The sequence below is a fragment of the Neomonachus schauinslandi genome, chromosome 2 (genome assembly GCF_002201575.2).
Source record: "Neomonachus schauinslandi chromosome 2, ASM220157v2, whole genome shotgun sequence".
Classification (NCBI taxonomy): domain Eukaryota; kingdom Metazoa; phylum Chordata; class Mammalia; order Carnivora; family Phocidae; genus Neomonachus; species Neomonachus schauinslandi.
Window position 1 is genome coordinate 39,982,308 of NC_058404.1, and position 12,058 is coordinate 39,994,365.

The following is a 12,058-nucleotide window of genomic DNA, read 5'->3' on the forward strand; positions in this document are numbered from 1 at the left end:
CTAGCACAATATGAAGGTGGAAGTGCCTTTATAATATGCTTGGAAATTCCAATAACATATTCTGATTCCTAAATCATTATGCTTATGAAAACGTTTACATAAGAATACTGCAGCTAGGGGCGCCTGGGTGGCTCAATCGTTAAGCGTCTGCCTTCGGCTCAGGTCATGATCCCAGGGTCCTGGGATCGAGCCCCGCATCATCGGGCTCCCTGCTCGGCGGGAAGCCTGCTTCTCCCTCTCCCACCTCCCCTGCTTATGTTCCCTCTCTCGCTGTGGCTCTCTCTGTCAAATAAATAAATATCTTAAAAAAAAAAAAAGGAATACTGCAGCTAAAAGCTAAAATCCATGTAGAAAACCTTTTTTTTAATTCGGTCTTATAAATTGGTTTTTAACATCTAGGTCTGGCGTTCAACCTATTTATTCTGGTCAGTTGGTCTTTGAAGTCTAAAGGAACCCCTCTTTCTACTGGTAACACCAATTCTGTGAGGTGTCATTATAGGATGGGAGCTGCAGAGGCAAGCTGGTTGGCCTTTTCCCTCATTCAGTGCTGTTTCTGCTAATGATGAAGACCAAGGGTGACTGACTGACCCTGCTTCATAATAGTGACTCCCCCAAAAGCCCCTTCATAATAATTGAAATAATATTTACTTTTCTAGTATTTCCAGAAAAATGTATCTTTAAATTATTTATTTTTTTAAAGATTTATTTGAGAGAGAGAGAGAGAGAGAGCACCCACAGGAGGGTAGGGGGGAAGAGGGAGAGGGAGAATCCTAAGCCAGACTCCCCTCTGAACGTGGAGCCTGACCCTGGGCTCCCTCCCACGACCCTGAGATCACAACCTGAGCCAAAATCACAAGTTGGATGCCCAACCGACGAGCCACCCGGTGCCCCCAGAAAAATGTATCTTTTCTCACATTATGCTCTTAATTTTGTAGTTTTATCACTTTTCAACTACCTTATTTTTTCATGTACTAATTATTGTCAGGATGTACCTAGAGGCATCAAACGCTTAGCTAGCATTGGCCTGATGACTTTTGATATGTAGACATATACTGATACATATTGATACGTATATTGCTGTGCTGATATATTTGGAAAACCTCTTCAGGTACCTTTACAAGTAAGTTATGTGCCCCGAAAGGAAATGTAATTAATCCTAAAGTGATGACAAGAACAGAGACGGTTGCTTCTTCCTCCTTTCCCAAGCAGTCCATGCAAACCTAGAATCTGAGCCTATGAGTGTGCCAGCATAGCAGCCCTTACTCAAATCTTTGGCCCATCTTCTGGACCAGATTCCTCCCTTAAACCCTATTATATAGAGATTCTGGAGCCATCACTGAACAGACAGTTGGAAGAAAAGGAGGAAAGAAAATTGATGCTTTAACAACCCGCCTATCAATACGTGAAGGTGTGGGAATGTGTTCGTGACATCTGGAAAGGCTCTGAAGGGGTTACCTGATTACCCAGAGGGCTTGATTGTGCAGGCTCTGACCTTTGCACAACTCACCACTAACTGTAACCTCCATGTGGCCCCTCCATCTGCACATCGGGGGTTGTCATATGATTTGCCTCATGAGGTTGCTGTGAGAACAGTGTATGGAGGAGGCTTGGCCAATGACTTGTACCTACATATATGTGGATGCTAAATTAACCATTTACTTATGACTTCATAACCTTGCCACATTTTGGGGGCAGTAACAGGACAGACACTGTATTTTTCATTCATTTGATACATACCTGCTGCTTCTTCTTTCTGAAATCCCAGTTGAATTGCTGTGGGGGCCTTATGTCACAAGGGTGATTAGCCCACTCAGGGGTGTGGGGTGGGTACAGAGCCACCTAAAGTCCCAGGGCAGCATGCGTTGGAAGAAGGATGAGCCTGGTGTGTTAGGGAGTCCTGGTAGGAAGCAAGGCTTGCTTCAGGGATGCTTCTGGTAGGTAAGTAAGTGCTTGCTGGTTGCTTGAGGACTGCTTATTGCCTCCAGGACCACTACCCTGTGCCCACATAAAGTCTGGTGCCTGGAAACCTCCCATATGGGGGCTTTGAGCCTTCTGCTGGTCAGGTAGTGGAAGGAGCACTGCACCAGGAGTCCTAGGACTGGTTTCTAGCTCTGGTTCTTCTATGGCTCAGCCAGGGGGACTCTGCAAGTTGCATCTGTAAGTGGAGAGATGACCTCTTTCAGCTGATTCCTCCTGAGTCTCCTCCATTGTACTGAGAATTGGGGAACATAATACCCCCAAACTCCCTCTCCCCAGAGAAGTGCTGGAACACTTACAAATAAAAGGCACCTGTGGCCCCAGAGGGTGTGTGCGTGTGCGTATGCGTGTGCGTGAGGGGCTTTTCTTACTCAACAGCCCACTTGCTGACTTCCATCCTTCTCCCCCTTCCTCTCCTAGGCCTCTCAGTGGCCATCAGGCGTCCCTACAGAATCACTTCTCCACAGTGGTGGGGTCTCAGAGCCAAAGGGTTTCTGACCTTCGCTGTCAATAAAGGTTCTCTAGTGAAGATGTTATAACTGACCGGGGCCGCAAAGACACCGACTACAGGGTTAATGCTCCGAAGTCCAATTTACAAAGTTTTGGTAAGTCAGCCGGCCCAGGGAGGGGAAGGCGGCCCCGTGATGGCAAGGGAAACAGAGGGAGGGGCGTGGGGAACTCTGTCCAGAAAGAGGGAGTACCAAAAACTTGTCGAAAGGCACCCGACCGCCCCTCCTCGGGGGCACCGGCCGCGCCGCAGTGTCCGGGCCCCTTCCCTCAACTTCTCCAGACCTCAGTGCCAGTCACCTGCCAGGGGACCCCGGGTGTCCGGGCGTGCTCCCTGCAGAGAGGGGCCAGGCTCCCGCCAGGGCGCCCCTCTCCAACGGGGCGGAGGGACGCACTGCTGAGGGACGGCGGGGGAAGCGGGTGAGCGCAGCCAAGCGCGACCCCCGCCGGGCGGCTGCAGCGCGGGCTCGCGGCCCGCGGGCTCCCACCCGGCGGCGGGGCGCTGGGGCTTGGCGGAGGTTCAGCCCGCTCGCCGCCGCCACCACCGCCGCTCCCCGCCCCCCGGGTCCCTGGAGGCTCCGCGGCTGCCGGAGCGGGAGGTGGAGCCGAGCCCGCGGCGGCCGCGCAGGAGGGAAAGTTCGGCGGCGGCGGGAGCAGCGGGGGCCGGCGGGGCAGCCCGGAGGGCGCCTCGGGGTGAGTCGGGTCCCCTGCCGGGGCCACCGGGTGTGGTGCGACGCGCGGGGGCGTCGGTGCGGCTCGCGGGTCCGCGCAGCTCCGCGCGGCTTCCTCGCGCTGCCCAGCCCGGGGCGGCTGGTGCCGCGGGGGACACGGTGCAGCGCCCGGCCTCCCGCCGTCCGCCGTCCGCGGGGGTGCGGGGGTGGGGGTGGGGGGCTGCGGGCGCCGGCGGGGGAGGGGGCTCGGCGCGGAGGCGGGGGCTGGGGCCGGGGCGGCTCGGCCCGGCGGAGGGCGCGGCGCCTTCAGGTGGACGCGCGAGGACGCGGAGCTGGCCGCCAGGGAGGGTCGGCGGTCGCTGTGTGCCGGCGGTCACTTTGGCTTTGCCACCCTTTCTCGTGGCCTTTGACTGTTTAATTGCTTTTTCCAACACGTACTGAAAAAGTAGGCTCACACGTGCCCGCGTGACTACTTTGCTGGCGTTGGTGTATTATTTTTGCTGGGCTGGAGAGGGTGGAGGGGGCGTGCCGAGGGCGGCCGGTGGGCAGCGTGCTCGCCTGCCTTGGACCGGGGCCGGCGGGCTTGTGTCCGAGGGTGAGCGCGGTCCGCAGGGCGCCCCGAGCAAGAGTTTTGTGCTGTCAGTAGAGAGAAGCCTTTCTTTCGAGGGCATGGTCTGGGGGTGAGGGTTTTGAAGCGCCGGGAGGAGGAGGAAAGCTGTACAAAGAGAAGGCGAAGTTGTCTCCGCGACACTTCCTGCACCTGCACTACCGTCAGTGATTTTGAAGTTACCTTTCCATCGACGTGCAGAGAAAGAGCGATGGGAGAGGGAGAGATTTTAACAGCACTGTACATGCCCGAACAGTGAGGCTTGGGAAACACGAATAAATGCAAGAGTGGCTCCTTGGAGTGGTTTTTACTTAAATGTCGTTAGATAGGTCTAGGTAATAAAGATAATTAACTGCTCTCACATCTTTTTACTAGAAATTTAAATTTAATTCTACCGGATTTCTTGGATTTTGTTAACATTGTTCCTACGAGGCAGTCATAATTCTTGGAGTATTACTTGCACCGTGAGCATTAATAAGCCCTGGGCAGTGCTGTCATGTTGCTAATTGGAAGGAGAAAAGTCTTTCAAACTTGGAAATAGAAGCATATAGGAAAAAAACCAAAGCCTTAGTCATAAATAGTGCCTCGAACACGTGTAATAGTGCTTAATAGGGTATGAGATCCTGTGGTGTGTTCCCAGGGAATGTCAGTTCCTGGAAAGCAAGAGATGGGCCATACCTAAATATTTAATAATTCCTCTACATTGAATTACCATACTATATGTTCTCTAAATTAAACGGTATTGAAATGCCTTAATTTTGTTCATCTTTGTGTTCCAAATCTCGTCCGTCTGCTTGCAGGCTGTATTAATGGGGTTCAAAGGAAAATCTCAAACTTTGGGATTCACCAGTTTACAGTGAAGCAAACATTTGCTTTGCCATCCCAGGTACCTGGGCTCCAAGCAGCCTCTCCCGTTTATCAAATGTATAACCTTGGGCAAGTCACTTACCCTTTCCCAGAGATAGTCTCCTATTTCGTAAAATGCCAATAATATTCCTCACGTTATGGAGGTATTAGGCAGAATGAAATAACATTTAGGAACTTATCCCAGTGCTTGGAGCACGCTAAGTACTTCGTAAATGTTGTCTCTTGCCTTTGTCTTCCTTTATTTTCAGGAATCCTCAACTCTGGAATGTTTCAACATTCTTTTTTTAATTTAAAAATCCTGTGCCATCTTATTTTCCACTCGTTCATTCATTCAACCTCATTTTGTTGATGAACCTCAGATGCTGCCCTGTATATACTGAAAGTGAGGAGCTGACCCTTCGACGGTGGGGGTGGGCAATACTTCAGGTTTTCAGGTTTTTCCTGTTGATAAGAACGCATCACAAGGTCATAAGGTGGTGAATTGTACTTCCCAGTTTCCCTATCTCTGTCCTTAACTAATATGATTACGTTGAAAAGAAATAACAGGAAACTCTATGAGGGTGCTCATCTCTCCTGTTTACCCTGCCTCCATGCCCAGCTCAGTGCCTAGCAGTGTGTAAGGGCTTCATAAGTATTTGTTGATTTAAATGGAGAAGGTAATGAAATTATTCCTCAGGTCCCATTCTTTTTATATATATAAATTCCTGATGAAAGGACCTTGGGATTCTAAATGATGGCCCTATTATATATTAGGGCTAATAGAGGTTATTAAAGAAGCAAAGCTCAGGTAGACTGTATTACCTATTGATTCTGCCCTCGTGATAAAGCCGTCTTAGAAAATGTATAAAGCCAAGTTGGAGCAGCAGCTTCACCACTAGGGGCCTCCTCTGCATAGTGTATCACCCTGGGCGGGCGTTTATGGCCATTATGCTGTCCTTTAAGGTAGCAAAGGAATTAAACTTCCTCGGTCCTTGACATGGAATCTTTTATTACAAAAGGGCAACCCTGTGTGAAAAGCATTACCAAAGGCCTAAAAATAAGTGAAAGCCGTCTTAAATGATGGATTCGGTACCGTTTTAGAATCACTTCAGAGGTTTAAAGGAGATTTAAGGATGGGCTTTTTAATTTGCACATCCTTATATTCAAATATATGATTTTTTAAAAAAGTAATAAGGCAAATATATGATTTTGTTATAGTATCCAAGTTTTTAGGTATGTCTCTGGTGAGGCTTATTTTTTATGTTTTAATGTTTTTAAAATTGCTTTATTTCCTACATAGGTACTTGTAGCACTAACAGTAATACAAGTTGTTTCTCAAGGAATGTTATCCTGGTAGTAGAAGCTTCTGATGTCCCTCCCTCCCTTCCCCCCTCCCTCCCTCTCTCTTCCTCCTTTCTTTCTTTTAAAAGAGGACCACGTTAAATTCCAACTTTAAGAAGTATGTTTCATTGCATTCCAAGATGCGTCATTGAAAGGCACTTTTCTGTGAGTTTTTGAAAAGACCTCTTATCTCAAAATTCTAATTTGAGTGAAGTTAGTCATTGGGACTGTTGAACAACTCAAAGGTGTGTTGGTGTTTTTGTCAGATGTAATTGGCTATTTGGTGGAAAAATTACTGACAATATATGTAAGCACACATTATTACTAAAAATATTGCCATATTGTTTACAAATGAGTAAGAGAAAATTCCAGGTTTTCTGTGAAATTTAATTATAGTGGCAAACTAAACACCATCAGTCTTTAAAGTAAAATTAACAACATTGAGAAAAGAGATCAGAGCATTGCATTGTAGGCCCAAATTCTTATCAAGGGGTTTCTTCTCTTGGCAGAATGCCTCTGAGTTCAAAAAATGATCAGGCATCCAATTCTGATTTTTACATGGTGGGATTTTAAAACAAAGCAATCTGTTTTTCACTGTTTTTTTTCCATGGTCTAGATTTGGACTCTTTAGGGAACTGAGTAAGAGGAATAACTTTTGTGTAAAGGTCAGAGATAATTTTTATTATTATTATAATTTTTATTATAATCACTTTTCTTTGATTAAGTGAAAGATGTTTGGATTATTTTTAGGATTCTGAGCATATAAAATGTTTGGATTATTTTAGGATTCTGAGCATATAAAAAAGTTAAAACAGATCCTGTCTGCATAAACTGATGCTTCTCTGGAACTGGAAGAGTATTGTTTTCACCCTCACACATCCAGCCTGTAAGGGTGTGGTGTCCCCCTGTCTCTCCTTCCCGGGCTGATGCAGGGTCTAAGCCACGGTGAGAGGTATAGAGCTATATCCAGGATGAGGGCTTTTAGCTTGGGCAAGAGCCCCTGAGCTGACGGAGATTACAGATGCTTGAGGTGGCAGGAAATGAATGTCTTTATACCTGGGAGTCATTTTTAGGAAACTCCGTTGGGGAGGTGCCTCCTGGAGGGACAGAAATGGTAACTGTTTGCTAGAGTTTGCAGTGGAGTGTTTGGAACCTATCACTTAGCGAAATATTACCTTGCCACACAGATACTTTTTGTTGTTGTTTTTAGACAATGCAAAATGTAACATTTGGTTATCTGGGGGTCAAGTATGATGCTTTGTTTCATTATCACACACATGGACATTTGAGTTGATGTAGGAAGAGGGAAGCAGGAGGCGGGGAGGAGGTGGATGGGAATTGTCTATTTCCACCCAACACCAGGGCCTGCCTTATTTTCATGTTCCCACGTGGCACATGGCTGTGCAGCTTAATAATACGTGTTGTTCGCTGGTGACTTGGGGTTTACTCATCTACTCTGTTAATGCAATTACTGAAATGATGGTCTTTGACTTGGGTCGTGGGTACTCTCAAAAGTAACTTTCTACTTCTGTCTCCCATTTGTTAGAAATTTGCCAAATTTAATGCATCAGTTAATGCATGTAAACAGAGCTGCCAGCCCACGGGGTGCCCCTTTGTGGTGGACCACGCCATGCCAGGGTACATGGCACGGTAAACTGAGAGTGGACTGAACTTCAGCCCCACTCACCTCCTGCTGGGTGCTCTTGTGTGGCATCAGCTACACAGCTGTGTGTGATGCTCTTGTCTGGGAAAGTGGTTAGAACAGTGCCTGGCACATAGTAAATATCGCTGTTGGTGGTTATTGTTATTATTTTTGTAGTACTGATGGTATTGCTTTCAGGGTAGATCATTTTCACCGCAATAATCTGGAACAGATGATCCAGGTGAATTTAGTGCTTGTAATAACATTTGCGAAGGTGATTAATTTCAGGTTTCTTGTTGCACTTCCATTATAGTTCTCCTCAGGTGATAAAAATGGCTAACACTCAGGGCCACTTACCCACATAGCAGCTGCTATGCTAAGTGTGGGCCATGAGTCATTCACTGAATCAGCACGACTACTTCAGGAAGCATGTGCTATTAGTATTTGCCATTGATGGATGAGAAGACTAAGGTTTAGAGGGTGTCTTACTTGCCCCGGGTCAGTTTGTGGGTTCTGTGCCTGGGCCTTGAGTTCACATCTGCCACGCCTGGCTCTATGACTTGAGCTCCTAACCTCTGTGCCGTCTTCGAGGATGCGGAGAAACGGGAGCCCTTTGCCCTGTTGGCGGGAATGCAAGCTGGTGCAGCCACTCTGGGAAACAGTGTGGAGGTTCCTCAACAAGTTAAACATAGAGCTATCCTACGATCCAGCAATCATGCTACCAGATATTTACCCAAATACAAAAATACTAATTCAAAGGGCTATATGCACCTCAATATTTATAGCACCATTATCCACAACAGCCAAATTATGGAAACAGCCCAAGTGTCCATCCATTGATGAATGGATAAAGAAGATGTGTGTGTGTGGCACGCATGCATGATAATGGAATATCACCCAACTATAAAAAAGAATGAAATCTTGCCATTCACATTTGCCATGACATGGATGGAACTAGAGAGTGTTATGCTAAGTGAAGTAAGTCAGAGAAAGACAAATACCATACCATGGCATTTAAGAAACAAAACAAATGAGCAAAGGGAAAAAAAGATAGGTAAACCAGGAAACGGACTCTTAACTCTAGAGAACACACTGCTGGTTACCAGAGGGGAGGTGTGTGGGGGGATGGATGAGAAAGGTGATGGGGAATAAGGAGGGTACTTGCTGAGATGAGCACAGGGTGATGTATGGAAGTGTTGAATCACCATATTGTACACCTGAAACTAATATTACACCGTATGTTAACTGGAATTTAAATAAAAACTTAAAAAAACCCTCTGTGCCATCTTTTCTGGCATGAGTACTCACTGCCTTGGCAGTCCAGAAAACATGTTAGTATTCCAAGGGTTAGCAAAATGTGAAAACTTTGATTTTCCTTAGATTATTGTGTTTATATCCATTTCTGGACATGACGGAGCAAGATGACAAATGAATTTTTATCAGGAAGTCTGCTTCAGCATTTTTTTATTTATAGATTTTTGTGTGTAGCTTTTTCTAGTAGCTCAAAATACAATACAATGTGGTACAACTTATTTCTGTACAACATTTAACTTCCTATCAAGGCACTTTGCAGGCATGTTATAAGCAGAATATATGAATAAAATCAAGTGTGTGGGTTGCAGAATATTAAGGTGTGAAGGCTGGAATCCACCATTCATGCATTCATTCAACACATTCATTATTCGCCCCTCAGGCAGTCTGCTGGACACTACAAAAATGGCAGGTTGGGAAGACAGCTTGGAAGGCAGTGGAGAGGAAAGCGTTTGAGCCGTGGGAGCTAGACAGTCCTGGGGTTTGAATCCCAGCGCCACCACTGACTGACTGTGGCTCCCGCTCCCATCATTGAACATCTCTAAGGGCTTAGTTTCTTTGTGTGCATGATGGGGGTAATCATACCTTATAGGCTGTTGCAAGAATTAAAGGAGTTGTGAAGGGAAGGAGCCAAGCCAGCAGAGGTAGTAGGTGCTGCGGATAGCGGTGCTCTTCCCCTTCTTTTCTTTTTTAAAGATTTATTTATTTATTTGAGAGAGAGAGACAGAGAGAGAAAGGGTGCATTAGTGAGCCTGCAAGCAGGGGGAGGGGCAGAGGGGAAGCAGACTCCCCACTGAACAGGGAGCCCGGTTGCAGGGCTTGATCCCAGGACCCTGAGATCATGACCTGAGCTGAGATCAAGAGTCAGACGCTTAACTGACTAAGCCACCCAGGCACCCCTTTCCCTTTCTTCTTGTCTCTTTTCATTCTTTCCCTTTCTGCTCCTCCTGCCCCCCCCCCCCCGCTTAGGGGGGCATGGTAGAGATAAAAATATCTAAAAAGAAGAAGAAGAAAAAATATCTAAATTTAAGGTAGACTGTGATGAATTCATTTAAAATGTTCCTTTCTGCTTCTCCCTCTTGGGGCCTGGGACAGACCTGGTGTTGGGTGATTCGTGAGCTGGTGCCGGCGTATGGTTCCTATCACACTGGGTTGCTACCCAGGCTGGCCAGAAGAGGATGAATCCCAGAAGGCAAAGGCAGCTTGGAGCCCAGGATAGGTGCCTATGATGTAGAATAAGGTTGGGGTCCAAGGGATGAGCATGAGGCTCTTTTGGGGAGTAGCTGAGAACTCAGGTCTCATGAAAATTAGAACAAGCGAGAAGTGAAATTGGAGGTGGGCTGAGTAGAAAGGGTTTGGGATCTAGGTGGAGAGCAAGGCATGAACATGAGCAGCTTGTTCTTGAGAGGCACAAGGTTGAGTCATGTGGCTCAGATGTGTGGCTCTTGGCTGGCTGGGCTCTGCTGAAGAGCTAGGAGGAGGTCTGCAGCCCTCTGTGTCCCCAGGTTGGTGCATTGCCTATTATATGCTTCTAGCTCCTTGGTCTCCTACTGCAGGGTTTTTCCAAAAGCAGTGCTTCCTCTTTTAGCAAGGCTAAATCAAAATTATTAGTTGTCGCCAGTTCCCCTCTAGATCTTCAAGAGGTAGCTGGACTCACAGAAAAATAAGCCTTTTTTTTTTTTGGTTCCAGTTGGAGATGTGGTTACATACACCCAGATCTGTTTCATAGGAAGGCAGGGAGCCAGGTGCACAGGGCCCACAGTATAGAATCCTGCTTGCATTTCTGTAGAGTGGCTGTGTTGTAAGATCAGGGAATGTTTTTAGAGAGATGTTCCTAGTGGTTTTATGATAATGAGCCACCTTGTTTGGTGTCCAGGGTAGATGCTCTGTGCAGTAGGGAGGGAATGTAGGCTTTACAAAATCATTACAGTTCGGGCCTGTGTACCTCAGCCAGGGGCAGGAGGCCTCGACTCATTATTTATTATGTGTTGGCACAGAGGCATAAACCAGCCCTTCTGTGAATAAGCAAACAGAACCTGCCCAGGTGCAAGAGGAGATTGATTCAGGGTTTTTAAAAAATGCAAAACATTTAAAAACAGTATCGAATTGGGGAACAGTCTGTTTAAAGCAAGTTACTGTAATTTTCAAAAGCCCATTTTATTTTTTATTTTATTTTTTTAAGCCCATTTTTGAGAATTAGTAAAGTGTATTGAAATGAACAAGCAGACTTAAAAACAACAACAGCAGCAACAACAACGGAAGGATAGCTTAGTGGGAAGAAGAATAGTCCTTGAAATGAAATCCAAGTTAGTTCATATGGTTCTAGGGAAGATTAGGGGAATGAGGGTGTGTGCTGAGCACTCCAAGTGAGAAAGTACAGGAACCAGTGGACTGAATGAGGAAGCAGCACCTTGGCGAATGGGGTTGGCGGTTGGAGTCCATTCACCCAGCTTCGCTGCTCCACTCTTTCTTCACTCTGTGATCTTGGGCAAATTCCTTAATTCCTTAGACCCCAGTTTTCTCATCTATAGAACGAGGATAATAGTTCTTATCATATTGGACAGTCTGCTGATTGATTTAGATAATGTATGTAAACTGATTAGCACATGGTAAATAATGCTTATCAGTTGTTATTACTACAAAGGCACATAGGGAGGAAGCATGGAAGAGAAAACAAGGATCAAGGAGTATTTGGAAGACTAGGAAGAACATTCTCTATCTGTCCTGGACCTTGAGTTTTCTAATTCTACTCTTGGATAGTTTTAATGTCTTAAGTTCTAGATGATTTTAATCATATATGTCTTGAACACCCACCATGTATATGTCACTATGATAAGATGCTTGGGTATGGACACTAATCCCAGAAAACCACCTTTGGTATGCTTATGTAACTTCCAATTTTATTTTTTGTTTATTTTTAATTTTTAAAGATTTTATTTGAGAAATAGAGTGAGCAAGAGAGAGAGCACATGAGCAGGGGGAGAGGGAGAAGCAGGTTCCCCTGCTGAGCAAGGAGCCCGATGCGGGGCTCGATCCCAGGACTCTGAGATCATGACCTGAGCCGAGGGCAGATGGTTAACCAACTGAGCCACCCAGGTGCCCCAATAACTTCCAGTTTTATACTGAGAGGAGCAAGGTGGTAGCTGGGATTTACTG

At 46.2% G+C, this 12,058-nt stretch overlaps 1 protein-coding gene across 1 annotated transcript in view; it reads left to right on the forward strand.

Moving 5' to 3' along the window:
- Positions 1-3,131: 3,131 nt before the first annotated feature.
- CSGALNACT1 (chondroitin sulfate N-acetylgalactosaminyltransferase 1) overlaps positions 3,132-12,058 on the forward strand; it is a 344,475-nt gene continuing 335,548 nt past the window's right edge. Inside the window, exon 1 of the mRNA XM_044912838.1 lies at positions 3,132-3,177. The gene's annotated coding sequence lies outside the window, so the exon portion shown is untranslated. The remainder of the gene's footprint in view (positions 3,178-12,058) is intronic.